This window comes from Dendrobium catenatum, unplaced genomic scaffold (genome assembly GCF_001605985.2).
Source record: "Dendrobium catenatum unplaced genomic scaffold, ASM160598v2 fragScaff_scaffold_231, whole genome shotgun sequence".
NCBI lineage: Eukaryota > Viridiplantae > Streptophyta > Magnoliopsida > Asparagales > Orchidaceae > Dendrobium > Dendrobium catenatum.
The window spans coordinates 6,367,902-6,380,436 of record NW_021318693.1 but is presented as its reverse complement, the minus strand read 5'-3'; the positions used below and the strand labels follow the sequence as shown (position 1 = coordinate 6,380,436).

The following is a 12,535-nucleotide window of genomic DNA, read 5'->3' as shown; positions in this document are numbered from 1 at the left end:
TGATCCTCACACAAATTCTAGCAAACTCTCTTTTTCCCCATTGGAACATGTTTCCATCTAGCATGAGTGGTTTTCCAATTCTAGAAGCTATGCAAGCAATATTCTTTTCATCCCAACATTGCAATGGTAAATGTGGCATTCTAATCCAAATTGGAGAAGAAAGACCGTTGGTGGAAGAAGGATTGAAATCTGGAGACCACCTTTCCATGCCTACATTATGCTCATTTACAAACCATGGCCCACCGGAATGAGCTGCTTCTACCATATCTTCCAAAGAGAAAGAACACAAAAACCAACCTTTACCCAATGTGGTAAAGTGGAAATGACCAAAATTTCTCCATTGCTTCCTTAATTCTCATGCCACTATGTTTGAAGGTAATTCTTTTCCAAAAACTCTGACTACCAGAGAATTTGATAGTTTTTTTGAATTCATCTCCTCCAATTTAGAATCAAGTTTAATAGCCTTTCCATCTTCAGAAAAAACCACCTCTTCATATTTGAAATCCACTTTAATATGCGGCTTTTTACTCCATGTGTTTACTAGAGCAGAAAATGATGGTTTAGGCAAATTATCACTCATCTTAACTCTAGCTGATACGTTTTCCTTATTCATAATAGAATGAGTATTATTGTTAACTGAATCTCGCAAATCTTCATTTATCACACTAAAAATTTAGGAGTTACAAAACCTCCCGTTTCCATAATTGATTTGCCTTTACCTTCCACATATTTGATCTGTTTTGGTGATGGATCACAATTCTCTTTGATTACCAAAGAACCTCATCGTTTCATCAAATCCATTTGAATTCGTTGATGAGAATCCAAATTCAAAAGACCATCTTCAATATCCAAGCTTTCCGAATTACCTGCAACCAAAATAGAATTTGACGAAAAACCTTACTGTAGATTTTCAGATTCCAAGTACTGACCTTGCCAATCGTTATCTCCAGACTTCTTTCGATCCTTAGTTGATAATTTTTGATCGAACTTAGGACAATCGTTGGCAGAGAGCCGGCGATCATCCACCGCCATTTGCTCCTTTAACCGTTAGCGCCAATTAAAAATTCAAGGGGCTTTTACTCATTGGAGCTTTATAAGGAGGGTATATATATGGAAAAACTATTTCAAATTTTTATTATTGATTAAGTATTCCTTATGGTTATAATTAAATATATTTTACTTCTCATTGATATGTGATATTAGCTTTACTTTATTTGGCTATAAATTAATGGTGGGGGTTCATCTGGATACATTTGGCATATTAAAAATCTATTCATAAGATGTCAATTTATGGAGAGAATTATTAGGAATATACAAGTTTTTTATAGGTAATTTTGGGATTTATTTTTATTAAATTAAGGTTTGAATTTTGGCCAATTTGAGCCATTATAAGTAATTTTTTTATTCATTTTTTTATTAGAATTTAATTAAGTTTTGAGAGTTAATTAAGTGTTTAATATCAAATTAGTTACTTAAGGGGCATAATGACATTTAAAATTACTAGGAATTTTAATATGGCCTGAAGATGTCACTAAATTTGAATGTTTCGAGTCTCAAGTCAATAAGAAGTGTATCTTATTTACTAAAATTAATCCAAGTTTTCTAAAGAGGTACTTAATTATTATCCTTAGGATGTAACTAAGTTAAGTGTGTTTAAATCCATGTCACTAACCCTTAACCATATGCATGATATGTACACATAAACACATCAAGTCTTTACAACTAGGAGATCCTAGGCTAAGTGAGTGTGTGCATCCTAAACATGGAATGTTTGAAAATAATTAATATAAGTAATAGCTTAATTAGTGAATAGTTGAAACACAACTATACAATAATACATCCCCTTGATTTACAGTCAAATAAGCTCAAACCATGTATAAAATCCCATGATTTTTCTTAAAGCTCTCAAGATTTAATGTATACAATTTCAAAATAAAATTTAATATTAGAAAATAGGTTAGTTTTAGTATTTCTAAAAAAAATGATATAGTTTTAAAATAATTTGAAAATCAATCAAGATTAAATTCAAAAAAGTTTTAAAATAATTTAAAAACAAAATACTTTAATAACTTGAAATGAATTTGAAATGTAAATTGTTATAATTTTGAAAATTATTTAAATTAAATTTTATTTGAATATTATTTAAATATTTAGATATTTAAAAACATTATTTTTTTTAAAGTTTTTTAAGTTAATATTTCAATAACTCTTAAATTTAATCTAAATAATTATATATTTAATATATTCTAGTATTTATATTAAATATTTTAAATGTATTTAAATTTTAAAATAATTTAAATTCCCTTTCTAATTTGAAATGAGTTTTAAAATAAATTTATCTCAAGTTTTTAAAACTAATTTTACTTAGTTTAATTTATTAATTTTTAAAATATCAAGTTTTAATTATTTTAAAATTATTTAAAATAAATTAAATATTTTAGATATTTAGTTTAATTAAATGGATTCAAAATTCAGAACAATTTGATAAGAACTATTTATTTTTCTGATTTTTAAATAATGTTTAATAATTTTTAACTATTTTGTTAAATAAAATACACTTAAAATTAATTAAAAATAATTAAAATAAAACTGTTGTAGCATGGAAGTGAAAGACACATGGAGGCATCCGATTGGATGAAGCAAACCATAGGTCGACGCATTAGCGACTGATGATTGCACCACCACACACTCATCAAGCAATAATGACGAGATGTAGTTTTATCTTATCTTCATCAGCTCCACTGCAGAGCTGTCCGATCTTCCACCCTTTAAATCAATGGTACAGATGCGGTTGGATGTAGATTCAAATAGAGGAATACATTGTGTGCCTAATGTGAAGTTGAAGCCCTTAACGCAAAAATAGCTCGTTCTCTTGATCCAGTTAACCAAATAACTTAAAATTTTAATCATGGAGAGATGTAACAAAAACAAAATTACGTGGTGTGTTTTGTGCAGCTTAAAAAATACTTTTTAAAAATCTATTTAGCCTAAGTGCTACTTTTTAGGGTTTTGTTTTTAACATGATTTATTAGATGTTTTGGACCGCTTAATCAATGGTTGAGCTTGTAGACTGTCCACATATGTTTTCCCTCTTGAATCCATTTTTGATAAGCTATGGATTGCCTGGAAAGAGCATTGGACTGATTCGGCTTGAGGTTGTCAAAGATCTCATCGTCGGTGAGTTTTGGGTGGTGGGTCTCTACAAGAAAAATGTAGAGGGAGGTTTGGAATTCCCATATGAAAAGAGTTTGGGATCTTGAGAGGCTTATGTAGATAGATAGATAGATAGATAGATAGATAGAGAGAGAGAGAGAGAGAGAGAGAGAGAGAGAGAGAGAGAGAGAGAGAGAGATGGATTTAATGTGTTTTCAAATGAGTGTTTTTTCCCTATTCAAGTCTCTCCAGCTTGAATAAATCAATGAGATTAATTGGAGGAGGTTTTAGATGGCTGCCACATGTCCCTGGAGTGATTGAAAAGTAGGGACAAATGCTAGATTGGCCTTATGACCATTGGGTGCTTAAATGGATAGGGGTGGACCATTCCTTCCACATTTAGTTAAATCAGTGCTTGGGCCTAGTTTGGAGGGTAATAAGAGAGCTTTAGCTCATATTTAGAAACCCTAACTAGCTTGCATTTAAAGGGACTTGCATAGGCAAGGAGAGTTGGCCATTTAAATGGTATTTAATGGTTTGTTGATCAGTTTGATTGGTCAACAGTCATGTTAAATACCTAGGTGGAATAAGAGAGATGTATTTAGCTTATTGGTTGAGTTCAAATAGATTTAAAGAGGATAGGATCAATATATAAGCAAATTAAGGAAGTTTAACCAAGTTGTAATGAATTTACTTTGTCAACTTGACTTAAGTTTGACCAATGGCGATTTTAGAAACAATTATACCATGGATTGGAAAACATTTTAAGGGTTGAGAGGATTTTAAACCACTTAAAATTTGGTTTAAAAGTATGAATGGTCTAAAGGTAGATTTTGTCAACCCTAGTTGACTTGGTGAACCTAATTGATTTGGCAGTAGGGGTTGGACTCAAAAGGTTTGAAATGATCAAAGGAGTCCACTAGAGGTGGTTCCAAGGTCTGGGGAGGTCGCTTCAGTCTAAATAACTATTTTAACCCTTAAGGGGCTTTTGGGTCAACCTATGTTGACTTGGTCAATCAAGTTGACCCAAGATCTGGGTTTGGGTTTAATGGATCCTAAATGACATTCATGGTTTATTGGGATAGGTTTTGGAGGTAGAGGAGGGAAAGCCATGTTGGATTTTGGGGAAAAGACAAAAAAAAAAACTTAAAGGGCATTTTGGTCATTTTGACCCTTGGTCATCATTGGCTCAAATTGAATGTAGGAAATGTTTGAATAGTTGCTATTTCGGTTAAACTTTATTATTAAGAGGGTTTAAATTTTAAAAACTACCAATTCACCCCCCTCTTGGTAGCCTTGGGACATTTACTTAGGCTTAACAACCTAATTACTGGACTCAACAGGAAAGTGTAGGTTTGTTATCAATAGGTCATAACAAAGGCCATGAGAGTGGTTGGAAGGTTTTAAAGGGGTACCAAGGACAAATTCCACTATATGGCATGCTCCGTGGTAAAGGGTGTAAATATTTGAAGATTTTGTAGCATTTGGAGATTAACATAGTTTTTGGGGCTGTAGTCCTCCAAATTGGCTCAAATATATGACACATGTCATATCAAAATGTACTTAATAGACCCTAAATTAGATTTCAAATGACTGTGTTTCTTTTTTTTTTATGAAATGCATAAAGCAAATTTATTAAAGAAAAAAGAAAGTACAATAAACTAAGTGATTGCTTCACAATCACAGTCCTCCTTGAGTAATGAAATAAAACTAGGAGGAACCTTATTTCTACTGAGATCATCCCAAAAGAAATCAAAGGAGCAAGTATAATTAGCATAAAAATCTGCTAATTTATTTCTATTTCTATGAACAAAATGGAAAAGAACCTGGTTGAACACCGATAGAAAAGAGAAGTCCAAATTGCATAAGCATTCCTCATAACTTGGTTGCTTATTAAAGATTTTATGGGCAAAAACTATAATATTTTTATTGTCATCCTCTATGATGATTCCTTTGTAATCATATCTCCATTAAAGAATAAAAGATTTTATTGACAAAATAGCATACATCTCCATTTGAGCTGGATCCCAGTGCTTACACTTTATACCAAATGCACAAAGTAGCCTCCCTCTATAATCTCGGAAGGCACCGCCAATACCAGCATTGTAATTACTTTTAACAGAGGTATCAATATTTAATTTAATCCATTTGGGGGGTAGGGGAAACCAATTAAATGGCAGCTGTGAGGATTCGTTAGTTTCCTAGTATTTTATTTTTTTTTAAAGAGGCTTCAGCCATGCTGATAGCATTAGCTGCTATGAAAGAGGTGCTACCTTCCTTTCCCCTATGAGCCACATTGTTCCTGTTGATCCAATTTAAAAAAATCGCAGAACAGTAAATGTTTCCAATTAAAGGATCAATATTAGCCATTAAATTTAAGGCTAGAAAACAATCTTGAATGGATTTAAAGACAGGAACAGAGAAGCCCTAGCTTCTAATAACATTGAATATATGTATCAGCTTTTGACAATTAACCACAATATGGGAAGCATCTTCCACAGACTTGCAACCTCTCAGACAATCTTCATTCCTTGACAAATTTCTGTGTTTCAAAAAAATGTTTGATGGTATAGCATTGATGCCAAGTCTCCACCAAAATAGACTTACTCGGGGTCTAAGCTTTAGATTTTTTCTCCATTTTCAGGTTGGATCTTCACTTCCATCATTTTCAGATTTTATAGAAATTAAAGCTAGAAGAGATTTGCCAGAGAACTTAAATTTGAGTTCTAATTAATCCTCATTTAAATTAGAGAATATATGGACCATGTTAATAATTTCAATCAACTTAGGTCCAAAGAATAGCTTCAATTTATCAGCATCCCATTCTCCTCCATTGAAAAAGAAATCTAGATTTATGATATCCTATCCCATATTAGCTACAAAGGTAGGCCATTTTGAAATGGATTTATCAAAAATCCAAACATCTTGCAAGATATTGATATTGTTCACTATTTTTAAGCAAAATGAAGCAGCACATTTAATGTTATTTAAATCAAGCATGTAGACGTTGTTGATCCTCTTTCCCTGCAAAATAGTGTTGTTACTTAAACTTACAATGCATGAATTTGCAAAGAATTGCACGATGAAGCCTTTGTCACAGAGTTGACTGATGCTGAGCAAGTTGTGCTTCAATCCATCTACAAGTAAAACATTTTCAATCATAAAGTTCTTGGAATTACCAATTATACCTGAGTCTACCACCTTCCTAGTGGTGTTGTCTCGAAGAGTAACCTTGCCTCCAGTCCTGGACTATAGTACAACAAACTGATTGGCATCACCTGTCATATGTCGAGAGCATCCGGTGTCTAGGTACCACATACTCTCACGAGGCCTTTTGTGAGAGCCCGCCTGCAAGATTATCAAATGTTAGATATAGGAACCCAACCAGGTTTGGGTCCCTCCTTATGAAAAGTAGAATACAATACATATGTGGTATGCTGTGGATCATGCACCTTTGGTCTCCACACCCAATGTGTACTATGGTGAACTGTGTAAGTGTGTGAGATGTGTCCTAGCATGCCACATGATAAACATCTAACTCCAGGAAAATGATTTCTTAAGTGGTTTGAGTTATAATGCCTCTTCCTAGGTTTTGGCAATTGATCAAAAGTAGGTGTCGTCCTAGTTTTCTTACATGTTTCTAATTCATTTTGAATCTTCAAATTAGTGCTCTTTATGACCTCATTTTCAATCCTCAAATTTTTCTCCATCTCTTTAGACTTCTTAAAATCAGATTCAAGTGATGTGTGTGAAACTTTTAATGCATCATGCTTTTCAACTAATTCACAATGATTATTATTTAACTCATCAAATTCATCAAATAAAGTCATATGATTTGAATCAATTGTTTGATGATCTTTAGTTAAAATTTCATGCTCTTTTTGTAGATTCAAGAATTCTAATTTCAAGCTAGCATATGTTTTATTTAGTTTCCTATATGATGCATGAATCTTTTCAAAAACTTTAAGGAGTTGATTGTAGGAAAGTTCACATACCTCTTCTTGATCCATATTATCATCTGCCATTAAGCACAAGTTGGTTGTTTCATCTCTTAAATAGAAGAGCTTCAAAGGAGCTCATTAATTGCAAGTTGTCGATTATATCGTCCAGGACGATATGGAAATCGTCCTGGCCGATCAGTACAAATCTCAGAAGATCGGCCAGAGCATCACCCTGAATGCAAACTGGATGATTGAAAATTAGCTTGATCGTCCAGGATGATATCATGATTGTCCCGGCTCATCAGTTTAAATCAGAGGAAAATCGTCCAGATCGCCCTGAATGCAAGCTGTCTGATCCAGATCGTCTAGGAGTAACTAAGGTTTTTTGACTAGATCATCCTGGCCGATGCCGATCCTGTGATCATCCAGGATGATGTGATTGTATCAATCATCCTTAATTACTGCCTTGATTGTCTGATCAATTAAGGCATAATTTGTGAATATCGTCCAGGCCGATTACCAAAAATACATAATACCTTAATTGTTTATGGTGGCAATTTTTTCTGTTTTGAGCCTATCGTCCTAGCTATTACACGTATCATCCAGGCCGATTTGCTAATGACGGTTGCCTTAATTAAGAACCCCTGATTAGATTTTCTATTTTAAGCCCGATCATCCAGGCTGATTTGAGTAAAAAATAGAAATTCTAAGTCTCTCAAGTGTGTGTGTGTCTGTGTGTATATGGTTACTTTGCATTAGTCTCTTGAACATTACAAATTGACTCAAGAAGAAAAAAAAAATATAGACTTACTCAACCCTAACCTACCCATGCTTGAACTAGCTTCATTTGTTCGTCCGGTCTTCAATTCTTGAAAATATAGAATTAATAAGCAGTCCAAGAGAATCAATAGTGTTTGTCAATCATCAAAACATAAGCCATGAAACTAGATTTCCATGAAACTAGATTTGCAACAATTTCATGATGACAATATCAAAATCTAATTCGATGGAGAATGATAATTCTCATCTTCGGAGAAGAAAGCTCCATCCCACATATATGTATGTATGTATATATATATATATATATATATGGACATTATACCATGTAAATATATGCTATGCATATTTGTGATCTTTTTTTTTTCATCCTTTGTAAGTTTAGTTAAGTGAATAAATGGAATGCACGCCTCCATATAACTTATTTATATGAGATATATTTTCTTGGTATTTTGGTCTCTTATCTAATAGAAGTGCATTGACTATGACTTTGACCCGTGACTATTTTATTTCATATTAAAAAAGTTCTCTCTTTCTGGATGTTGTATCTTAAGTTTTATTCTTAGCAAATGTTATCATTAACCCTTTTTTTAATACATAGTTTCCATTTTAGCTAGAAAGATGTTGGATTAATTGTTGCAACTGCTATTAAAGTAAGAAAATATATATTTGAAGCTCATAGTTTTATAGCAGAAATCTAAGCACTATTCTTCTATCAAGGTGGAATCAAGTAAACCAGAGCGATATTCATCTGCTGCTCCTTTATCACGTAAGTTGGATTAGTTAATTATTTAATTCTAAGTTGCATTAGTTAATTATTTGACTCTAATATTTTTGTTTGTTAAGCATAAGGGCTAAAGTTAATAAATAAATTTGCGGACTAACAATAACATTTTATCCAGCTAATGCATGACAACGCATTGTATCTCAACATGTTGACATGATTAATAACCATGTCAACTCTATTTTTGGTAACTTCAAAGTAACTATACAAACTCCATCTAGATGTTTTTCATTTTTTTTCCAAAAATAATTTGCTACATGGTTAGAGGATAGGACTTGAGTAGTGGTTATGTTGTCTCGATTGTGATTTGGATTACGGGTTTGGAATGGCAGCATTTCCACAAGTACAAGGGTAATTATGTTTCCATAAGCCCCCTCATAATTCCCATAATGGAGGACGCTTTACGCTTCATATGTGCCCTTAATGCTTGAGTTTTACCTTATTGGCTGGATTCTGAGCATCAAAATGGTTTATATGTGCCCTTTATAAGCTATTTGCATCATACGTACCCTTTCCTATATTGCATATTTACATTATAATACTGTGGTAAGAACTCAATATTTTATTGATTAAAAAATGCTTATTAAATTAGGGCACCAAGTAAAAATTTTTTTAGCTATAATACTAATACCTATTGTTGCAGATTGGTCTTCCTAATTTGCGCTATCTTTTTTCAATTGACAAGAGTTAATGGAAAGCAAGGGATGTAGCTGTAAAACCCAAAAAATTTATCGATCATCAGCGTCACATGCATTTCAATGCGGCACGATGACATTAGGAAAAAAATTTAAGTCGTCAGAATTCGACACAATAAATTTTACAATATAGTATGCAAAATTTTGAGTAAATCAGTATAAAGAACCCATATTGAATTTCACGTAATTTGGAAGTTAAAAGTCATAAAAGTTTCAATTTAACAAAAGTACTCTTAAAGATATTTAAGCGGAGATAATATAAGTGAAGACATTTAGGACTTTATGCAATTAGTGTGAGCCATCCATTCTTAAGGGGACCGAAATGAATTTGGTCCCCATTCGTTCTTGCGACCGAATGAAAGGAAGAGGGAAGCAGAGAGAGGGGATACGGGTTCAAGGCTCCGGCGGCTCCGGTGGCGATATTTCGGCGGCGGTTCGTGAAGGAGATCGAAGGGAAAACTTAGGAAAAAGTAAGGTCGAGTTCTTAGAAGCAATTTCTCATGGTTTTCCTTAGATTTTCCTCAAAAAAGAAAAATTAGAGTTTGATAAAAACTTCAAATCTCATGAAGAAAATGATATGGAAGGTCTAGGGGATGACTCTAAGCATAAAAATGAGATGTTTCTCAAAAATATTTATATTTTTAAAATTATAATTTTCACTATTTTTTATTTTCTTTCAAAATGACTTTGTAAGAAAGCTTCCTAATGGCATTAAAAAACTTCTATAGGAAGTTAATTTAATTTTATGATGAAATTTCAAGTTCCAAAAATTAAGACTTTGCAAAATCATGAAAATTTTGAAGTATCATGGTACCAAATAGACTTAGGAAGGTTTTTAGAGGCAAGAATTAGGGCTTTTGCTCAAAAAGATATTTTTCTTATTTTTAATTTAGGTTAATCATAAAATTTATTGTACTTTAATTAATATTTAAGTGTATGGGAGGTTCTTTAAGCATGTGTTACGTAATGGACTTGAAGGAGATTCCCAAAAAGTTAATATCGTGATGAAACCCCAAATTTAGGGAAAATAGGAATGAGATTAATTATGAATTGGGAAAAGGGTTCATTAGAAAGTATAAGAATAGTGTATGGATTTCTTTATACTCATAGTTTAGGATTTTGAGAGGTTTATGTGGAAACAAGTGATATTTACACATTATGTTATGTTTCTTTTAGATATTGATAATGTAAAGGAAAGATTTTATTAGGACGTTTGACAAATCATATTGCAGTGAGGTAGGTAAATGAAATTCTTTTAAATTTGGAAAGTTCTCTAAATGCAATCATGTAGAAAGTTATTTCTTTTAAATGCAACTTGTACTTTTATATGAAGCTTATATTATTTTTACATTAATACTTTTGAGCACATGATAAAACTGCAATGTATAAAGCTTATGTTTCTTTTATATTTAATGTGTATGTCTTCTTTTACATGTATTATATATGTGAGCATCTCTCTATTCTCATGAAATTATGCAATCATATAACATCAAATGAGAACATTAGATCATACACATGAATGACATGCTAAAGTATCTTTATGAATAAATAAGGAATGTTTGCATAGGCATGTTTGATGCGGAGTATCAATAGTAAAGGTGCTCTTTTGAGATAATGGTAAAGGGGCTCTTTTGAGCCAAATGTAAAGAGGTTCTTTAGAACCAAATGGTAAAGGAATGGTCAATTAAAAGTGTACCTAATCAGTACAAAATAAATGATACTTTCGCGATGGGTGATTAATATTTTGTTATTATAATATCATGCCATTACGTTATATGTATAAGAGGCATCAAATGAATCATGAATGCTTAATGAGAATGGATTGCAAGCTTATATAAAGAAAGAGAACATAAAGATTGACTTAGAGGCAGTTTTACTTTAGATGATGTATTATGACATGTTGAATATTTTTTAACTTAGAAATATATGCATGTTGTACCCCTTTCCTTGCATCTAAATTTAATTGAATATCATTTTATCTACTGAGTTGTGACTCACCCAACTTATGAAACATTTTTTAGAAGAGCATGACAAGCAAAAATGACGGATAAACCACCCTTTATATACTGTCGTAGGGAGACAACGGGCATCATGTTCCTTCTTTTTGGTTTTTGAGATTTTGGGATTAGAAGGATTCATAATGACTTGTAAGAAAAAAATTTATGGATATCCTTTTACATTTTGAACCTCTATGTTTAAGTTGATATATTGAATGATAGATGAAAAGAAATAAAAATTTTATTGTAATATTTTAGTGTATCTTACTATGTATTTGAAATTTTTTTTATTATGATTTGTGAATGTTTTTAAATTTTACTGTCTGACTTTCATTCCCGCCTTTCCTATGCGAGATTATCGGCCCAGGTCGTGACAATAACATATTCCATTTTATCTAACAAATTGGTATTTGTATTTAGTAGTTCCCATAATACACGATTGAACTTGTATTCATCTTCTTAACGAAATTCTTTCCAATATTTAGAAATGCATTGATGGATAGTAAGTAAAAATTCTATTTTAAATGGGTAGAATCATCCTTTTCTCTTAGTAGCACCCTTGTTTATCTACTGAGCATTTTCTTTCCATAAAAAGTAGTTAAGCACCTGGTTCTTAGTTTGTGTGCTTCTTCTAAGAGTTCTCTAATCATAAAAGCCAAACTATATTTGAAAGCTCAGGATAAGATTTGCAAACTACACTTCCTTATTGATCTTGGATTAAAGAGACTTGATGAGATCTTCTCTATAACAAACCTCAAATTATGATGGAACTTTCATAGCCAATCCTACTAGGTGAACTTCATGTCAACAAGATATTGTGGAAACACCCATTCCAATTTTGAAAACTAAAATTGGTTCTTCTATCGAGAATGCTATGTGTATGGTAAGATTCATTGCTGAATATAATATCAAGTGTCTCATCTGAAATAATAATGCCACATTTGGTGGTTACCACTAGATGAGTGGAGGCCATATCAAGAAACTATTGCCTACTCCCTACTCAGTGTTGCTCCATATTAGGGATTTTTGAACCAATACTCGTGTCTAGGATACTTAGTTCATGCACTGCACATTTCTATTGGCCATGGCCCAACTCGTCCTCTTTGATGCTTCTAAGGCAATTACCTTGCAGTTTAGACCCCACTTTCATTGGAAACTTTATCTTTAAGTCTGCTTCATTCGTCTCTT

General features: G+C 32.4%; 1 pseudogene; it reads right to left on the bottom strand.

The window, feature by feature from the left end:
- Positions 1–780: 780 nt before the first annotated feature.
- LOC110107518 overlaps positions 781–12,535 on the bottom strand; it is a 114,011-nt pseudogene continuing 102,256 nt past the window's right edge.